The sequence below is a fragment of the Emys orbicularis genome, chromosome 3 (genome assembly GCF_028017835.1).
Source record: "Emys orbicularis isolate rEmyOrb1 chromosome 3, rEmyOrb1.hap1, whole genome shotgun sequence".
Classification (NCBI taxonomy): Eukaryota; Metazoa; Chordata; order Testudines; family Emydidae; genus Emys; species Emys orbicularis.
In genome coordinates, this window is record NC_088685.1 from 159,171,042 (window position 1) to 159,189,918 (window position 18,877).

Consider the following 18,877-nt stretch of genomic DNA (forward strand, 5'->3'; position numbering starts at 1 on the left):
TATTCGAACTACACAATTCCAAAGAAGAGTAGGTCACTATAAAGAACATTAATTGGCATAAATATTATTTGGCCAAATCCTGTTGGCTTTACTCACACATAACCCTTATTCTCCCAAGTAGTCTCCTTGACCTCAGTAGGATTGCAGGATGGGCCATTTGTCTCTACTCAAGGCAAAACTTTCAATCAAGTCAAAGGGTGAAGTGTTTGAATATGGGGCCAGATTCTGACCTTCACTAAATTTGCTTTGAACTGCGCCAGAAATGCAAAGCAGACTTAAAGCTGGCCTAAGTAGCTAGCTAAGGATTTCCTTGATGTAAGGGGAAGCCTTGAGTGGCATAGGGCTGGCTACATCAGCCCTACTCCACCCTGCTTGTAGCCTTAAGCATAAGAGCTGTGTCAGGTGCAGGGTCTGAGGTCAATGGGATTTGAGGAAAGATCCCTCACAGTATCTTGCAGGATCAGCCTCCAAAGAAGCAAGGACCACATAGTAGCAAACCAGCCCTGTTTACTAAATGGAGATGCTAAAATAGTGGCAGGTATATCTGAATACTATATTCTTAGCTCTTCAGACATATACCAGATCTTTGCAGTTTTCTTGTAAAGGCAAGTTTGATTCCATAGAGTTTATCAAATGGTACAGTAAGTAGAACAGATTGTTTGTTTTGTTTTTAAAGTAAAATAGCTTTGTTTTATGATAAAATGTCTCGTTACTGTAAACGGTCCAGAAACTTAATCTGAATTCCTTTGTATTGTGACTGAATGGCCTAGCATCGTAACCAGTATAAGGAGCTGAGGGATGTGTGTCACAAAGGGCAAAGAATAAAAACGTCTGCAAGACTTAAATTATCTTTTTTTATGTCTAGATTTGCCAGCCTTACTTTAAGAGGGGCATCATGAGTGAAGCAAGAGACAAGAGATCTGGGTTCTGTCCTTAACTCTCCAATTGATCTGCTGTGTGCCCTTGGTCAAGACACTAGCTAGAATCAAACCTGAGTCAGGGGAGTGTGTGGCAGGGCTGAATTGTCTCAGGACCTGGGTAGAAACCAACTGTGATTCTGAGAGTCACAATCTGGTTCCTGCTTCTCCTTTGCTTCAAGAGGGAAGTAATTTGTGCCAGCCCTTTGCTGGTGCTGCTTATTTCTCTCTCTTTGCTGGCTCAGCTGTGCTGGTTGGTGCATTGTGGGGGGCAGGGCATAAACTCTGACCACTCTCTGCCCACCTTTACCTTTGCTCACCCTCAGTGGCAGCAGGTTTGTATAATTTTTGGTGGTGCCCAGAACGGGTCCAAGCCCTGCCCCTCCCCGTCCCCCTCTGCCACACCTGCCTTGTAAGCAGATATATATTTTTTAAAATAATGTAAAAATGGACTGGAAATAGTAAGCATTTAACAGTTTCCCTATATTGCACAATATCACTATCATAAGAAAAAATATTTAACTAAGAATATCAGCTTTATTAATACTCTTTTGAATATGGAAACAGTCAAGCACTCTTGGATCAATAACCCTCAAAAGCAAATATTTTCTAAAATTAAAACAAAATGTAGCCCCTTCTTTTGCAGTGTTCTTCAGGAGGCAGCAAACAGTGTTTTCCATGCAATTTAAAAGAATAACGGGAACATTTTTCTGTGGGTCTTAAGGGTTTGTTTTTATAAAACTAATTTTTTAGATAAAGTGGAGTTGTCACCGTACTAAGGGCTTGTCCACACTGGAGTTTCACACTGAGATGAAACTGTGCCAGCACAAGTCAGGGTTAACTGGGCCTGGATTGTCTACACTAGGGACTTGCACAAATGCAGATATGCTGGTGTAAAATAACCCAATGCAGACAAGGCCTACAAGTCAGACAGTCTAGCACCCACAGCAATGTACACCTAAGAACCACTTATAAAGAACAAAGGAAAGAAATGCCAACTTCTAAGCAAATGTAAGCGGGGGAATGGTCCCGCTATTGTGGGGAACTTTCCTGGCTTCTGCACTACCCCGGTGAAATGGGCTAGCGGAAGGATCTGAGTCCTCGCTCCCACTTTCTTTACCCAGAGGCCTCCCTGCTCTTGAGGACTCCCCTTCCACTCTCCTGTCTGGCAGAGTCCTTGTAACCCCAACAAGGCTGGGCCCAGGATTCCTGGGGGGCTCAACCCCCAACTTTGCTGTGGTCACCTAGGGCAGGGGTGGGCAAACTTTTTGGGCCGAGGGCCACATCTGGGTGGGGAAATTGTATGCAGGGCCAGGGCAGGAGGTTGGGGTGCAGGGGGGAGTGTGGGTTGTGGGAGGGGGTGCGGTGTGCAGGAAGGGGCTCAGGGCAAGGGATTGGGGCAGAGGAGGGGTGTGGAGTGCAGGAGGGGGCTCAGGGCAGGGGTTGGGGTGTAGGAGGGGTGCGGGGTGTGGAAGGGGGCTCAGGGCAGGGGGTTGGGTGCAGGGGGGAGTGCGGGATGTGGGAGGGGATGCGGTGTGCAGGAAGGGGCTCAGGGCAGGGGTTGGAGTGTAGGAGGGGTGCGGGGTGTGGCAGGGAGCTCAGGGTAGGGGGTTGGGGTGCAGGAGGGATGTGGGCTGTACGAGGGGGCTTAAGGCAGGGAGTTGAGGTGCAGGAGGGGTGTGAGGTGCAGGCAGGGGGCTTAGGGCAGGGAGTTGGGGGGTGGGGTGCAGGAGGGGTTCGAGCTCCTGCCCAGGGGCTCAGGGCTGGGGCAGAGGGTTAGGATTGGGGGGTGAGGGCTCTGGCTGGGGGTGCGGGGTTTGGGGTGGGGCTGGGCCGGGGATGAGGAGTTCAAACTTTGGGGTGCAGCAGGCAGGCTGCCCTGGGGCTGGGGCCAGAGAGGGGGACCCCCCCAGCCCTCTCCCCACCAGCAGCAATGAGCTCCAGGAAAGGACCGCCCTCCCCTCCCCTCCCCTCCCCTCCCTTCTGGCATGACACACCCAAGCCCCAGGATGCTGCCAGGAGGTCTCGGAGTTGCCTGCCGGGGGGGGGGGGGGGCGGCAGCTTCCATGCCACTGCATCTCCTCCCCTCCTCCCTCTGCAGGTTCAGCAATCAGCCTGCCGGCGCCGGCGCCGCTCCCTTAGTCAGCAGCGGCTGGTGAGGGAGTGCAGTGCAGAGCTTCAGGGAGCAGCTGCCCACTGCCCAGGGCGCAGGTCACAGGTGAGGCAGGGTCCAGGGATGCTCGGGGGAGGCACACAGAGGCAGCAGGAGGGCTGGGGGAGAGATCCGGCCCCGAACGTTGGTGGAGCCAGGCCCCCAGGGCCCTGAATTTGCTAGAGCACGGGCACCACGGGCCCATACAACTCACTGCCCCTGCTCACCCTCTCTGCCCATCAGTGTGGGAAGGTAAATAACAGCTGGGCACCAGCTTCCCTCCCATTGCACAGACTCTGGTGAGGCAGGTAGCCCAATCAGGGAAACAAAAAGGTTCCTTATGCCCCCTTATTCCTCTGAATGCGTGTATAGCCCAACGCATGACTGAGCCATTAACCTTTCAGTGCTTCTGTCCTCACCTGTAACGTGGGGATAGTGGTACCTACCTTGTGTCAGTGCTTAGAGCTCTTTGGATGAAAGATGCGTTAGAGGCAGAAGGTTTTCATACATAACATGTTCTTTGTTTATGGGAGATGAATATTTCTAAAGGAAGGAGGTAAGAGATGGAAATGAACCAAGTGTGGGGAAAACAAACCTGAAGGAGGTGCCGGTACATGGAATCTACCTAGATAGTTTGGGTTCGTTGAGATCCCCAAAGAGTGGGCTCACTGACATGGCCACACAGTACCCTGGCCTTGTTGTTACTAGATTTGCCCGTTACTTTGGGGTATGCTCATTTATTAGAGTTACTCTTCTGAGGAGGGGTTCTGTAATTCTATCAATGTACTGCTTGTGTCATGTGTGTTTTCATACTCCTCCCTTCTGCAAGTCCCCTCCCAATGGAGACACACACACACACACACAAAATGTCTGAGCAGACCAGGTCAAGCAGCACTTTCAAGCTGCCCCCCCTTATGTGCCGCTGGGCCAAGCAGCACTTTCAAGCTGTCACCCTCATATTCCCCATGTTTAACATGTCCCTATCCCCACTTTCATGTTACAATTGTACTGGTAGTAACCCACTTGATGAGCAAACCCCACAGGATTTTTGGGCGCTACAGGGATCTTTAGCTTAGGTAAAAGAAGCGTTGCTGCAGAGTAAATGGGGAAGCTAGAAAAACAAAAGAGTAAAGTTCAGAGAGAGAGAGAAGCAACCAGCTTAACCATACAAGTTATTTATTGAATAATAGTGATCACTACACAAGGAGAGCCTAAACCAACATAAGTTACATTATTAAAGGTTAATACCTGAGGTAGAAAAGAAAACAGAGAGAAAGAGGGAGGGCTCTCACCCACTCCATGAGGCTTGAACTGGTCGGGGTTCCCAGGTGATGGTGGTAGCTCAGGGTCCTGAGTGCTGGAGACAGGCAGAGCCCCCAGCACGATCAGTCAGGAGATGGAGTCCCAGTGGAACTGATGCAGAGTTTGGGTGCATGCATCAGAACACTGACTTGAACATAGGTAGGGGGTTTTGTATAGAAACAACAATGGTTCAAGGAAGAACACTAGATTTGTTTATGAGTAAACTGATGACTCAAGGGTTTTCTTTAGGCTAGACAATAGGAGCTGATCACTCTTGGCTATGGATGGTGTTTTCTTCCAGGGAGCTCACAATGCAATTAGGCTGCGTCAGTATTTTGGATATCAATAAAGGATTTATTACTAGAATTGGTCTGATAACTGCTGAGCTGGGTGTGTGCAGGTGTAGGTTCATTAACATCCAGAGCAGAGATCCCCCATGATGCAGTGCTTCCCTGCTTTTCTGGTCCCAGAGTTCAGTGCGAGTCTCTGTTCTCCATTCTGTATGTAAATTGAGATGTCTCCCTGTCCCATCTTTCATGCAGATGAGGCTAGGGGAGTTGTCTCTGTTCTCCATTCTGTATGCTAATGGAGATGTCTTAATATTGTCACCCTTGTCAGGAGGGGTCAAGGTGTGTCTCCGAACGCCCTTCACTGCTCTCTGCAAGCCTTTTCTCTGATTGGTTTTGGTTCAAACAGAGACTGATGGGGGCGTGTCTTTCATGAGTCAGACAGGCTGGATACTGCGCCCTGGTTCCCCAAGGACACAGAGCTGACTGGTATCATTGTAGCTGCCTTTTCATGCAGTTGTGCTTAGCTGAAAAGGCAGCCCTTGGAAGGAGATTTCTATTCTCCAGCCTTATGCCATTCTATTTTTAGTCACAATCATTGCAATGATGTTGAATAAACTTGTTGCTGTTCTGACTGTTTTGGTCTCGAATACAACAAATTAATGCTGATAGCAAAGTGCTTTGACTACAGATAATTAACTGCACTTAGGCTGTCATTACTTATGTCTGTTTCATCCATTTCCTTGGGCCTAACCCCCTTGTACAAAGCCTACGTAAGGAATCCTCCAGGCCCCCAAAGTCACATAGAAATTACACCAACCCCGAGGCTGCTGTAAACCCGCACTGCTATTGGGGAGGGGAATAACTGCTAATGAATCAGCATAGCCGCTAACAAATCCATTGCTCCTGCTCCCTTCTCTACACCTTAATGTGCAGGGATGTGAGGCTGGAATCCAGCATGCAGAGATGTGCACTTCCCTTATGGAGTCCAGAAATCCTGCTTCCACTCTCCAGCAGCAGAACCACTCTGGTTTCTTAACTTCTAGGAACTCTTGACTTGTGCTCAGAAGGCCTAATCCAAAATCCATTGAAGTCAGTGGAGGTTTTTCCATTGACTTCAATGGACTTTGGATCCGGCCCATAGATTGCTATAGAAATGTGGGAGTATCCCCACTGCAAAGCCCTTCCTCTGTTACTGTGTCCCATCTGTGCAGACTGAACTTTGCAACAATGATCTGATCCATATTACTGCTCTGGTGAGTTATTCAGTCACTCGTTACTTGTGAAAATGCTGCTATGTATTGTAGTCTGTGTTCCACTGGGATTAACTAAGGCTAAACACTATGAATGTTTAAAAAAAACCCAAATGTTCAAAGGCATTTTATTTTTCTGCATTGACACTAATATAGACATTTATAGTAACACCATATACATTCTTGAATCAGCTACTTAGACATAGTGGGGGAAAGATAGGGTCAAATTCTGTTATCCTGCACAAGGCCAGAGTTAATGGAGTTTTCTGCAGGGGAGGGGATACTGGCCCCATGGGAGGGGGAACAACCCCAGATGACTATCCATATTCACAGTGGTAGCTTTAATCTGGTTAAGTATACATTTACAGGCATTAATCCACTGATCCTTAAGAGTAACCTCTTGACTTTAATACATGGCTCCAACAAAATCCATTATGGTTTCTGGGAACTCTGCTTGAAAAATGTGTCCAGATTATACAGTAGAGAGACAGTGTAGTTCATACACCAGTGCAAAATGAATATAAAATGCTACCAAACTGACATTTTCCACTCATACCTGAAATAAAGTTTGACCACCACTTTTCACAGATGTAAAAAATCTACACAAAGTGAAAGGCAGAGGATAATCAAGCTGCCAGTGTTGGCTAAAAACTCTGCAGTGCAGATCAGAGAGGAGCATTTTGACCATAGTTATTTATTATTGCACAATATCATTTCTGTTTCTCTTGCAGTGTTATTGACAACTCTGCAGAGGATGGGGTTGGGGCAGAGGTGAAAGTAAGCCGGTATGTCCCGGTGCGCGCCGTACCGGACTGGCTTCCCCAGGTGGCAATTTAAAGGGCCTGGGGCTCCCAGCAGCGGCTGGAACCCCGGGCCTTTTAAATCGCTGCCAGAGCCCTGCTGCTGGAGCCCCGGGGTAGCAGTGGCGGCCGGGGGCTCTGGCGGTGATTTAAAGGGCATGGGGCTCCCAGCCGCCTCTACCGCAGTGGAGCCCTGGGCCCTTTAAATTGCCGACGGAGCCCCAGGGGTCCCGGAGCTCTAAAGGCCCCACCCCTTCCGGCTGAGGCCCCGCCCCCTGCTCAGGACTCCGGCGTACCGGTAAGTCCTTTAAGTTACTTTCACCCCTGGGTGGGAGGGAATATGGAGTTAAAAGTAAATATTTACTTAAAAAATTAAGTTCACATTTATTGAAATGAGTATTTAAAATCCATGTAGTTACTTTAAAACACACGCCTGATATATTTTCACATAAACCTTAACTGGTTCTTTGATTGTGAATTACACAATCCAGCAAATGGAAGAATGGATACTTTAACAAAGCTTCATGGAGCATTATTATGTGAAGATGTTTTCTAATTGTGATATTTCCATTTGCTGTTCCGGGTCTCCCAGCCTGACAGAGCCCACCATAGTGATGCCCTTTGCCCGCATATCTATAACAACAGTGCCCCAGCGATATGAGAAAAGACAAGCGTGGTTGTGCCTTCCTACCTGCCAAGTAACATCTTGTCATGTAACCATATTTACTCCTGAACAAATTGCACCCGCTTTGTCACTTTGAATCACTTGCCCTTTCAGAGGGTGAGGACTTCATATTCAAGAACTTGTACTAGCCACATGCAGCAGTGATTTTAAACTATCTTGACTTTATAAGCACTCACTGGTCATCATGCTGAAACGTACCTTAAGCCAAGGGCAATTTACACTGACCTATTTGTTCTTGAGTTTCAGCTTTACTGTATTTCTTGAACTGGAAAGGAGATTTATCTCTTAAACTTTATGATCAACCTCAGTACCTTGTGTTTGGAAGTCTCCCTCCCCCTGCCTTTCACAGAGTGAATTTTAGTACACATTAAAGTGATTGATAGCACTAAACACACTTCTCTGAAAATGCTCCTCAATTCTGACCTTCAGCTTCCCTGCAATTTCAGTCCTGAACAGGCTTGGAGGCAGTAAGAGGGGTATAAATGAATGATGAAGTTACATAAAATAACCAATGGAAGAGAGAAGTTAAACTGGGGGCTCTTATTTACCCTTTTTCATAATACAAGAACAAGGGACCATTCCATGAAATTGAAAGGCAACAACTATGAAACTGATAAGGAAATAGGCATATAATTAACCCGTGGAGCTCATTGCCACAAGAAATTGTTGAGGCCAAGAGTTCAGTATGAGTTCACAAAAGCTAATACCTTTATATAGATAATGAGATCATCTAGTTACATGTGAGGGAATAAAAATGAATGCAAGATATAAACCCACACGTTGCACGGTATAAGCTAGCTACTAACTGATGGAGTTTAGCAGACAATTTACCCTACGAACAGGTTATTCCATTATGAAGTTTTATACACCTTTCTACGATATCTAGAAACAGTCACAGTCAGAGACAGGCTATTAAACTAGATGGGCCATCAGTCTGATCCAGTATGGCAGTTCCTACATTCAGATTCTGTTCTCACATGGTTGCAAATCCAAAAAAAGTCTGCTGAATTCAAAGTTGCTTTTTAAATTATTTCATTTTCTACACTGAGGGTGAAATTTTCAAAAGCACATAAGGGACTTAGGAGCCTAAGTCCCAATTTCAAGAGACTTGTGTGTTTAATAGCCTACGTCTCATGGAAAGTCACTTTTGAAATTTTACCCGGAAATTAGTGTACATGTTTATTTAACACCATAAATGTACTTGAATCAACTACTTAGAAATGAAATAAAAATAAGGCAAAATCCTGTTTTCCTGTGCAAAGTTTCTGTAAAGCAAAGAAGCATGGTCATGTGCTTAAGGCAGTAAACTAGCCCTCACAAAGTCTGAGTTCAGTTCCTGCCTGTGCACAAGCTTCCTGTCTGACCGTGGTCAAGTCACTTAATACCCCATTTTACACATGGTGAATTGAGACATTAGTACTTCTTTTCTCCCACCTTTCTTTGCCTTGTCAATTCAGATTATAAGGTCGTCTGGTCTGAGATTGTCACTTACTATGTGTTTGACTAGTGCCTAGCACAAGGGGGCCCAGACTGGGCTGGGTTAACAGAATGCTACTATAATAAAAATTATTAATAATATTTTTTCCATAGGAGGAAACAATCTGAATTCAATGGAGTTAGTCAGGATTTATTCTCACCAATGTAACTGAGATCAGGCTTTGACCTTTTGGGTTGCTGCTCAGTAGAGCCCTAGCAGCAAATTTAAAGGTGACAGAAATGGTGGTGTACATTACCTATTGAGTGGAGGGAATGTGATGATCTACTGTAGCAGAAAAGGCAATTAACAAAAAGAATAAGTTAAAATAGAGAGGGGTTATGTTATCCTACACCCTTTTGCACCCTTCTGTTGCCTTTTTTCTTAACCCTTTGTCCACCTTCTGAGCATATAATTTACACTTACTTACACTGACCTTCCAACATTAAATGTAAGGCTGGGCTACACACCGACTCACACTGAAATACCTGTTGTAGAGATATGTTTATGAAAGATTGTGATTTGGAGATGCTCCCTCAGAAGGGACAGCATTGTGAGTGTGGGAATTTGGAGATGGGCCCTTTGAGGTGGAGGTTGGGATCACAGCATGGCTATGTGCAGCAGCTCACTCTAGAAGTGCTCCAGTTTGTTTTATTAAAGTTTTATTCCTTTCTCATTCTCTGGTTTGTTATTTAATGAACCTCATGATTGTTACATGGCGTCAGAAGTGCTGAATGAGAAGGAAACTGCAGTCATTTTGAAGTTAACTCCTGTGTTTGCAACTGAAAGCAGAGACAAAGGGAGGCACCAGAGAAGCACGGTGGAGCACCAGGCACAGAGGCTTTTTCATGTATTTGGTGAGCACAATAGTAGATTGACGTGCTTAAGGGGGTGTGTGTGCCAAAAATGGATGTGTTGCAACCTCCATCAGTCTGCCATTGTCAGGCATTGTTGCAGAGAACTGGAAAAAATTCAGCCAGAGATTTGATTGTATTTAGCAGCCATAGGGGCAGAGGAGAAAAATGATAAAGTGACATCATCCTATTTTTTTTTTGCATGTTGTTGGGGAGGAAGCATCTGATATTTGTAACAACTTTTAAGTTTGAAGAAGGTGAAAGCATGAATTTAAATAAAATACTGACTAAATGTGAGGAACATTGCATGCCAAAAAGGAATGAGACCTTTGAGAGAGAGACTTTTTTTATATGCATGCAAAAGACTGATGACACCATACAGCTGTGTGTCACAGAATTAAGGACCCTCAGTAAAACTTGTGATTTGGTGAGTTGACAGAGTCTGTGGCAGGAGCGATGGAAGCTTTCTAAAAGTGGGGGGACCATGGGCACTCGAACCATGGCCCTGCCTTCCCACACTGCTCTTTCTCCCTGAGGCCCTGCCCTCATGCCACCCCTTCTCCCTGAGGCCCCTCCCCCATACTGCCTCTTCTCCCAAAGCCCTGCTTCTGTGCCGCCTCTTCCCTGCCAAACCCTCTCTCCGCTACTTGCTCCTCTGTGCCTCCTTCCCCCGTTTGCCCTTACAGCCAGTAAAAAAGTGATGGGGCCATTGTCTCCAGGCCCCTGCTTGTTCTAGTGTCCCTGGTTTGTGGTCAGAGACAGAATCATTTGTGGCATTAAAGACAATTTGTGAAGAAAGCGACTGCTCTGTGAAGGAGATTTAACTTTAAAAACATCTCTCCAAATATGCAGGGCAGCGGAAACTGTGAAAGCACAAGCCAAAGAGCTGAATTCACCAGAAGGGGTCATTCATGTACTAAGTAGTAAAGAATATAGCCAGAATAGATCAAATCAGAAAGTAGAACCACTCACTATGAAAACCACTGCTAGGGAGAAGACTGGGTACAGATGTTTATGCTGAAGGTGTGGATCACAGCATGGCCCCAAACAATGTGCTGCCTTTGGAAAACTCTGTCATCAATGTGGGAAAAATAATCCCAAATGCAGAAAAGTAAAATACATTTAGTTAAAGACAATCTGGTTGAGGAGCTTTTCATAGATGTACTGGGATCTACCAAGCCTGAGGAGAGGGATTGCCTAGGACAGTGAATGGAACAATTATTCCACTGAAACTGGACACAGGAGCTCAGGTTAATATTCTGTCTGAAAAAGATTATGAGAGACTGAAAATAAGACCAAATATAAAAGACTAAAATATAAATACAAATATAAAAGACAAAAATAAAAGTAACTGGTTATTCTGGAACAAATATACCAGTGAGCGGGAGGTGCATTGTTAGCATCAACCATAAAAACACCATATACAGGCTCACATTCATTGTAGTGCCAAAGGAAATAACACCAATTTTAGGCTTTGCTGCATGTGAGAAACTCAAGCTGGTAAAACAGGTACTCTCACTACAAGGTCATACTAAACCTGGCTATGAGGCACTCTTTGGGGAATATAAAGACTTGTTTCAAGGGTTGGGTTGTTTGCAAGGTGAACATACAATCTGAATAAACAAGCAGGTCTCTCCAGTTATGCATCCATGTAGAAAGGTATTATTTGTACTCCGTGATAAACTCAAGGCTGAGCTTGCAAGAATGGAAGCAATGCAAGTAATACAAAAAATTGAGGAGCCAAAAGAATGGGTGAGCTCCCTAGTCATCATGGAGAAAAGTAAAGGCCAGCTTTGCATATGCTTAGATTCCAGAGACCTCATCAAGGCTGTAAAAAGAGAACATTTCAAACTACCAACCGGAGAAGAGATTATGGCTCAATTTGCAAATGCTCAATATTTTAGTAAATTGGATGCATCCTCGGGGTTTTGGCAGCTAAAATTAACCAAAGAAAGCTCGAAGCTATGCATATTTAATACCCCATTTGGAAGATACAGTTTTTTACGCTTAGCCTTCGGCATACCTTCAGCACCAGAAGTGTACCACAAAACCATACATGTGATCTATAAACATATTAATGGTGTTGACACCTCAATGGATGAGATCATCATCTGGAGCTCAACAGAAGAGGAGCATGATCATAGATTTCAGGAAGTCCTGAATGCAACTAGAGCTGCATACTTCAAACTAAATAGGGAGAAATGTGTTTTAGGGGTTACAGAACTGACTTTTGTTGGGAACATTATTTCCAGTGAAGGTGTAAAACCTGATAAGAGGAAGATTTCAACCATTGAAATGCCACATCTCCAGTCAAAGAAAGATGTCCAATGGTTCCTGGGACTGGTTAATTATCTTGGAAAATTCATATCTAATCTATCTACCAAAGCAGCGGCTTTGAGAAAACTCCTCGAGAATAAAAATGAATGATATTGGGCTGCAGTACAGGAGGAAACATGGGAAGGTTTAAAACAATAACTGATACAAGAGCCAGTGTTGAAGTTCTGTGCACCAGGAAGGCCTATTCAAATTTCAGCAGATGCTTCACAGTCTGGGTTAGGTGCAGTGATTTTACAGAAGCATGAGGATTGTCGGCAACCAGTGCCATATGCATCCAAATCATCGACCGAGGCAGAAACCAGATACACACAGATCAAGAAGGAGCTTTTAGGAATATTGTTTGCCTGTGAAAGAGTCAATGAGTATATTTATGGCCAGTGGAAGTTGAAACGGACCACGAGCCCCTGATAGCGTTATTTAGCAAACTACTAAATGACTATACCTTAAGGATTCAAAGAATGATGATAAATATGCAAAAGTATGGTTTGGTTGTGACCTACATGTTCACTGCAGATGCACTTTCCAGAGCAGTGGCTCCTATGAAACACTGGTCTACAATTTTTGAGAAGTCGTCTGCTTCAGAGATAAAATGTGCTATTTATTATGTATTTTGATGTGCTGAATTCAAATATGACAATTAAAACAACTGATTGGCTACTGTTTCTAAGATATTTAAGTTTTTACATTTTAGGTCTATGTATATTGTGTAGATAGTAGAGTTTTAATCATAAATTGTAAACCTAGGTCTTTTCATGTGTTTATGGTTGCTTTACATGATAATATTTCAACTGTCCTGTTTATGGAACACTTTAAAAATCAGCCAAAGGGTTATATAAATAAAATGTGTTATGAAACAAAAGGCAAAAAACTATTCTGTACATAGTTTAGTCCTATTCAGTGTCTACTCGGCGCTTCTTGGCTTGTCTCTTGTATTCATTAAATGGAGCATCTCTTGTCACTGTCCAGCAATAGTCTGCAAGCATTGATGGGCTCCATTTGCCCTGATAGCGTTTCTCCATTGTTGCAATGTCCTGGTGAAATCGCTCGCCGTGCTCGTCGCTCACTGCTCCGCAGTTCGGTGGAAAAAAATCTTGATGAGAGTGCAAAAAATGTATCTTTAGTGACATGTTGCAACCAAGGCTTTTGTATGCCTTGAGGAGGTTTTCCACCAACAACCTGTAGTTGTCTGCCTTGTTGTTTCCGAGAAAATTTATTGCCACTAACTGGAAGGCTTTCCATGCCGTCTTTTCCTTGCCACGCAGTGCATGGTCAAATGCATCATCTCGAAGAAGTTCACAAATCTGAGGACCAACAAAGACACCTTCCTTTATCTTAGCTTCACTTAACCTTGGAAATTTTCCACGGAGGTACTTGAAAGCTGCTTGTGTTTTGTCAATGGCCTTGACAAAGTTCTTCATCAGACCCAGCTTGATGTGTAAGGGTGGTAACAAAATCTTCCTTGATTCAACAAGTGGTGGATGCTGAACACTTTTCCTCCCAGGCTCCAATGACTGTCGGAGTGGCCAATCTTTCTTGATGGAGTGGGAATCTCTTGCACGACTATCCCATTCACAGAGAAAACAGCAGTACTTTGTGTATCCTGTCTGCAGACCAAGCAAGAGAGCAACAACCTTCAGATCGCCACAAAGCTGCCACTGATGTTGGTCATAGTTTATGCACCTCAAAAGTTGTTTCATGTTGTCATAGGTTTCCTTCATATGGACTGCATGACCAACTGGAATTGATGGCAAAACATTGCCATTATGCAGTAAAACAGCTTTAAGACTTGTCTTCGATGAATCAATGAACAGTCTCCACTCATCTGGATCGTGAACGATGTTGAGGGCTGCCATCACACCATCGATGTTGTTGCAGGCTACAAGATCACCTTCCATGAAGAAGAATGGGACAAGATCCTTTTGACAGTCACGGAACATGGAAACCCTAACATCACCTGCCAGGAGATTCCACTGCTGTAGTCTGGAGCCCAACAGCTCTGCCTTACTCTTGGGTAGTTCCAAATCCCTGACAAGGTCATTCAGTTCACCTTGTGTTATGAGGTGTGGTTCAGAGGAGGAGGATGGGAGAAAATGTGGGTCCTGTGACATTGATGGTTCAGGACCAGAAGTTTCATCCTCTTCCTCTTCCTCATCTGACTCAAGGGAGAATGATTCTGGTGCATCAGGAACTGGCAGTCCTTCTCCGTGGGGTACTGGGCGTATAGCTGATGGAATGTTTGGATAATGCACAGTCCACTTTTTCTTCTTTGACACACCTTTCCCAACTGGAGGCACCATGCAGAAGTAACAATTGCTGGTATGATCTGTTGGCTCTCTCCAAATCATTGGCACTGCAAAAGGCATAGATTTTCTTTTCCTGTTTAACCACTGGCGAAGATTTGTTGCACAAGTGTTGCAGCATATGTGTGGGGCCCACCTCTTGTCCTGATCTCCAATTTTGCAGCCAAACTAAAGGTGATAGGCTTTCTTAACCATAGTGGTTATACTGCGCTTTTGTGATGCAAAAGTCACTTCACCACAAACATAGCAGAAGTTATCTGCACTGTTCACACAAGTACGAGGCATCTCTGCTCACTTTGGCTAAACAGAAATGTGTCCCTTTGCAAAATCAAACACTGACAAATAAGAGAGCACGACACTGTATGATTTCTAGAGCTGATATAGGGCAATTTGTTCAGCAGAGTGATGTAAGCTTCATTATGATTGCATCATCCATGACTTCTAGGAATAACATGATGCAATTCATATCATGTATGACGCAATACCAGCTTCAGATTGCATCATTCATTGTTTTGCCTAAAAAGCAAGTACTGTCCAAACCCAGTCATAGATTTATTCATAGATCCAGTCAAAGATGTATTTTAGTCATTTCTGGTTTAAATTGAGATCCCTTCCCTTTATAACTCACTTATCCTCCGCCCTTCCCAAGTCAAGGGTCATATATACTGACCCAATAGCATATCTTGAAAACTAGAGCCAATCAACAATTTTAAGCATCATTTTCGTTCTCAGTGACCCAGAATTAGTAAAGTTTGACTACATTTATTTCAGAAGCATTTTGGCTGTAGAGCAGTGAAATCAGAGAAGACTTTAGAGACAGAGATGCAAGCCTATAGATCTGATTGTAAAGTCAATTCCCATGGCTAACAGGAAACTGCAACAAATAAGAGAGGAAACGGAGAAAGAAGAATCACTGGGAATCCTTAAAGAAGTGATAATTAAAGGGTGGGCTGAAGAAATAAGCAATTGCTGTTCAAATATAAGAGACTATTGGAACTGCAGACATGAACTTACTGTGATAGATGGGGTGATTTTCAAGGGCAGTAAGATTGTAATCATGAGTGGCGTGTGAACTGCCAGTTGGGGGAGGCCAGCCACCAGCCCCGCCCCTTCCACCCGAAACCCCCTTCTGCGCCCTCCCTCCCTGCAGCCACCAACCCCACCCCAGGCTAGTGCTTCCAACCCTCCCCCCCCAGCCCCAGAGCGACAGGAGGGCAGGCGGCATGGCTGCAGCCCCTCCTTCCCCCCCCCCAGCCCCGGAGCGACAGGAGGGCAGGCGGCATGGCTGTAGCCCCTCCTCCCCCTCAAACCCCAGAGCGACAGGAGGGCAGGCGGCATGGCTGCAGCTCTCTCCCCCCGCCCCCCCAGCCTCAGAGCGATGGGAGGGCAGGTGGCACAGGCCAAGCCGGGGCCACCCCACAGGGAGATTGCAGCCATGCCAAGCGGGAAGCGGGGGGGGGGGGGGGAGTCTGGGGGCTGAGCATGGGCAGGGCCACGCCTGGCTGTTTGGGGAGGCACAGCCTCCCGAACCTATGATACCTGCCACCCATGGTTGTAATTCCAATGAGCCTCTGAAAAGAAATGCTACAGAAGATTTAGGAGGGTCATTTAGAAATTGAGAAGTGCAAACAACGAGCACGAGAGGTGCTGTATTGTCAGCAGATCAATCACAACATTGCTAATATGATAGGAAACTGCTTTTCCTGCTTGAAATACAAACCACACCAACAGGCAGAGCCACTGAGACCTCATCCAGTTCCACAAAGGCTTATGAGAAGGTTAGCATTGACTTATTTACCTGGCAATCAAAGGATTATTTAATAGTCACAGATTATTATTCTCTGCATCCAGCAATTTTCACACTTCGCAGTACTAATAGTAAGTCAGTGACAGCCAGCATGAAGAGAATCTTCTCCAGACATGGAATTCCACATGAAGTCTTTAGTGATAATGGACGCAATTTTCCAGTGAGGATTTTAGGCGATTTGCCCTAGATTGGGATTTTCACCACAAAACATCAAGTCCAAATTACCCCCAGTCAAATGGACTTGCAGAAAGGTCGATACAGATGTTAAAGAACCCTGTGAAAAAGACTTTTGACAGTGGGAGTGATTTGTACGAAGCGTTACTGGTTTACCGAAGTGCACCTCTGGAGTATGGCTTTTCTCCAGCTCAGCTGTTAATGGGAAGAAGGATCAGATCTAATTTACCAATTACTGGTAACTTGCTGAAATCTCATAACAATGCCACCGTACAGAAGATGAAAGAAAATCAGAAATGGAAGCAGAAATATTATTTTGACAAAAGGGCCTGTGATCTCCCATCTCTTCACCCAGGTGATAGAGTGTGCCTGAGGAATCACACCTCCAATACTTGGAGTCAAAGAGGTACCATTAAAGAACAGCTGCATCCAAGATCTTATGTAGTCCCGACAGACCAGGGGGACACATTTTGACATAGTCTAAGGGATCTACAAGTAATCCCAGAAATTTCCAACACATTGACAGCTGAGGTGGACTCTGGCATTTCCCATCTGACTGATCCTTTATCATCAATGCACAAAGGAGAAACTGTCAAGGAACAAGAGAACAACTCAGACTCTAATGAATGGCTGATACTGAGAAGATCAGAGTGTGACGGATTAGATCACAGAAACCGCCTTGGGAGCTGCCACCTGATGTGCCAAGACTAACTTCTACCCTTGCTTTCCCTGCCAGCTCAGGACCCCAGCACCCTGTCTTGCTGAGCCAGACACGCCCGTCTGCTTCAACACAGACCCAGGGTCTGACTTACTCACCCCAAAGCTGCAGACTTAACTGAAAGCAGCTAACAGAAGTGTTCTTGTCTTTAACACTCAGATGCCCAACTCCCAATGGGGTCTAAACCCAATAAATCCGTTTTACCCTGTATAAAGCTTATACAGGGTAAACTCATGAATTGTTCGCCCTCTATAACACTGATAGAGAGGTATGCACAGCTGTTTATTACCCCCTGGTATTAATACATACTCTGGGTTAATTAATAAGTAAACAGTGATTTTATTAAATACAGAAAGTAGGATTTAGGTGGTTCCAAGTAGTAACAGACAGAACAACGTGAATTACCAAACAAAATAAAATAAAACACGCAAGTCTATGTCTAATACAGTAAGAAACTGAATACAGATAAGATCTCACCCTCAGAGATGTTTTAATAAATTTCTTTCACAGACTGGACGCCTTCCTAGTCTGTGGGCACAATCCTTTCCCCTGGTACAGCCCTTGTTCCAGCTCAGGTGGTAGCTAGGGGATTCCTCATGATGGCTGCTCCACTTTGTTCTGTTCCACCCCTTTATATATATTTTTGCATAAGGCGGGAATCCTTTGTCCCTCTGGGTCCCCTCCCCCCCTCCCCCCCCCGTCAATAGAAAAGCACCAGGTTAAAGATGGATTTCAGTTCAGGTGACATGATCACATGTCACTGTAAGACTTCATTACCCACTTGCCAGCACACACATATACAGGAAGACTTACAGGTAAAACAGAGCCATCTCCAGTCAATTGTCCTGGTTAATGGGAGTTATCAAGATTCCAAACCACCATTAATGGCCCACACTTTGCATAATTACAATAGGCCCTCAGAGTTATATTTCATATTTCTAGGTTCAGATACAAGAGTGGTACATTTATACAAATAGGATGATCACACTCAGTAGATTATAAACTTTATAATGATACCTTACAAGAGACCTTTTGCATGAAGCATATTCCAGTTACATTAGCATATTTTCATAAAATCATATAGAGTGCAACGTCACACAGAGCTGGAGATTAAACATCCGCAAAGACTCATGGAGACTTGCTAACTTGCCTGGACAAGGGGTATTTGAGGAAAGTGAGTGATAAAGACTCACTCAAGAGTGAGGTGCTGGTAACCTCTCCTCTTTAGGTACTTGACACATTGGGTTTATGGAAATGTACTACATGGGTTGAGAATTTAATGTATGTGTTATTAGATAGTTGTTAACTGTTGATATATATGCATATAAGAGTTAATTAGTTTTTCTTTAAGAGGGAAGATGTAGAGATATGTTTATGAAAGATTGTGATTTGGAGATGCTCCCTTATAAGGGACAGTGTTGTGAGTGTGGCAATTTGGAGATGTGCGCTGGAGGCAGGGGTTGGGAACACCGCATGGCTGTGTGCAGCAGCTTGCTACAGAAGCTCTCCAGTTTGTTTTATTAAAGTTTTATTCCTTTCTCATTCACTGGTTTGTTATTTAATGAACCCCAAGATCGTTACACCTGCATCGATTTTAATTCACACCTTTTGTTATTTCAGTGCAAGTCTGTGTGTAGACATTCTTATTTTGGAATAAAAGTGTTCTATTCTGATTTTTTTTAAATTGGTAAAAGTGACATAAGCTAAAACAAAATAAGTCACTTTTATTCTGAAATAAGTGTGTCCAAACAGACTTGCCCTGATATACCAAAAGCTGCGAATTAAAATCTGTTTAGTTATTTTAGGGCAAGTCTGCG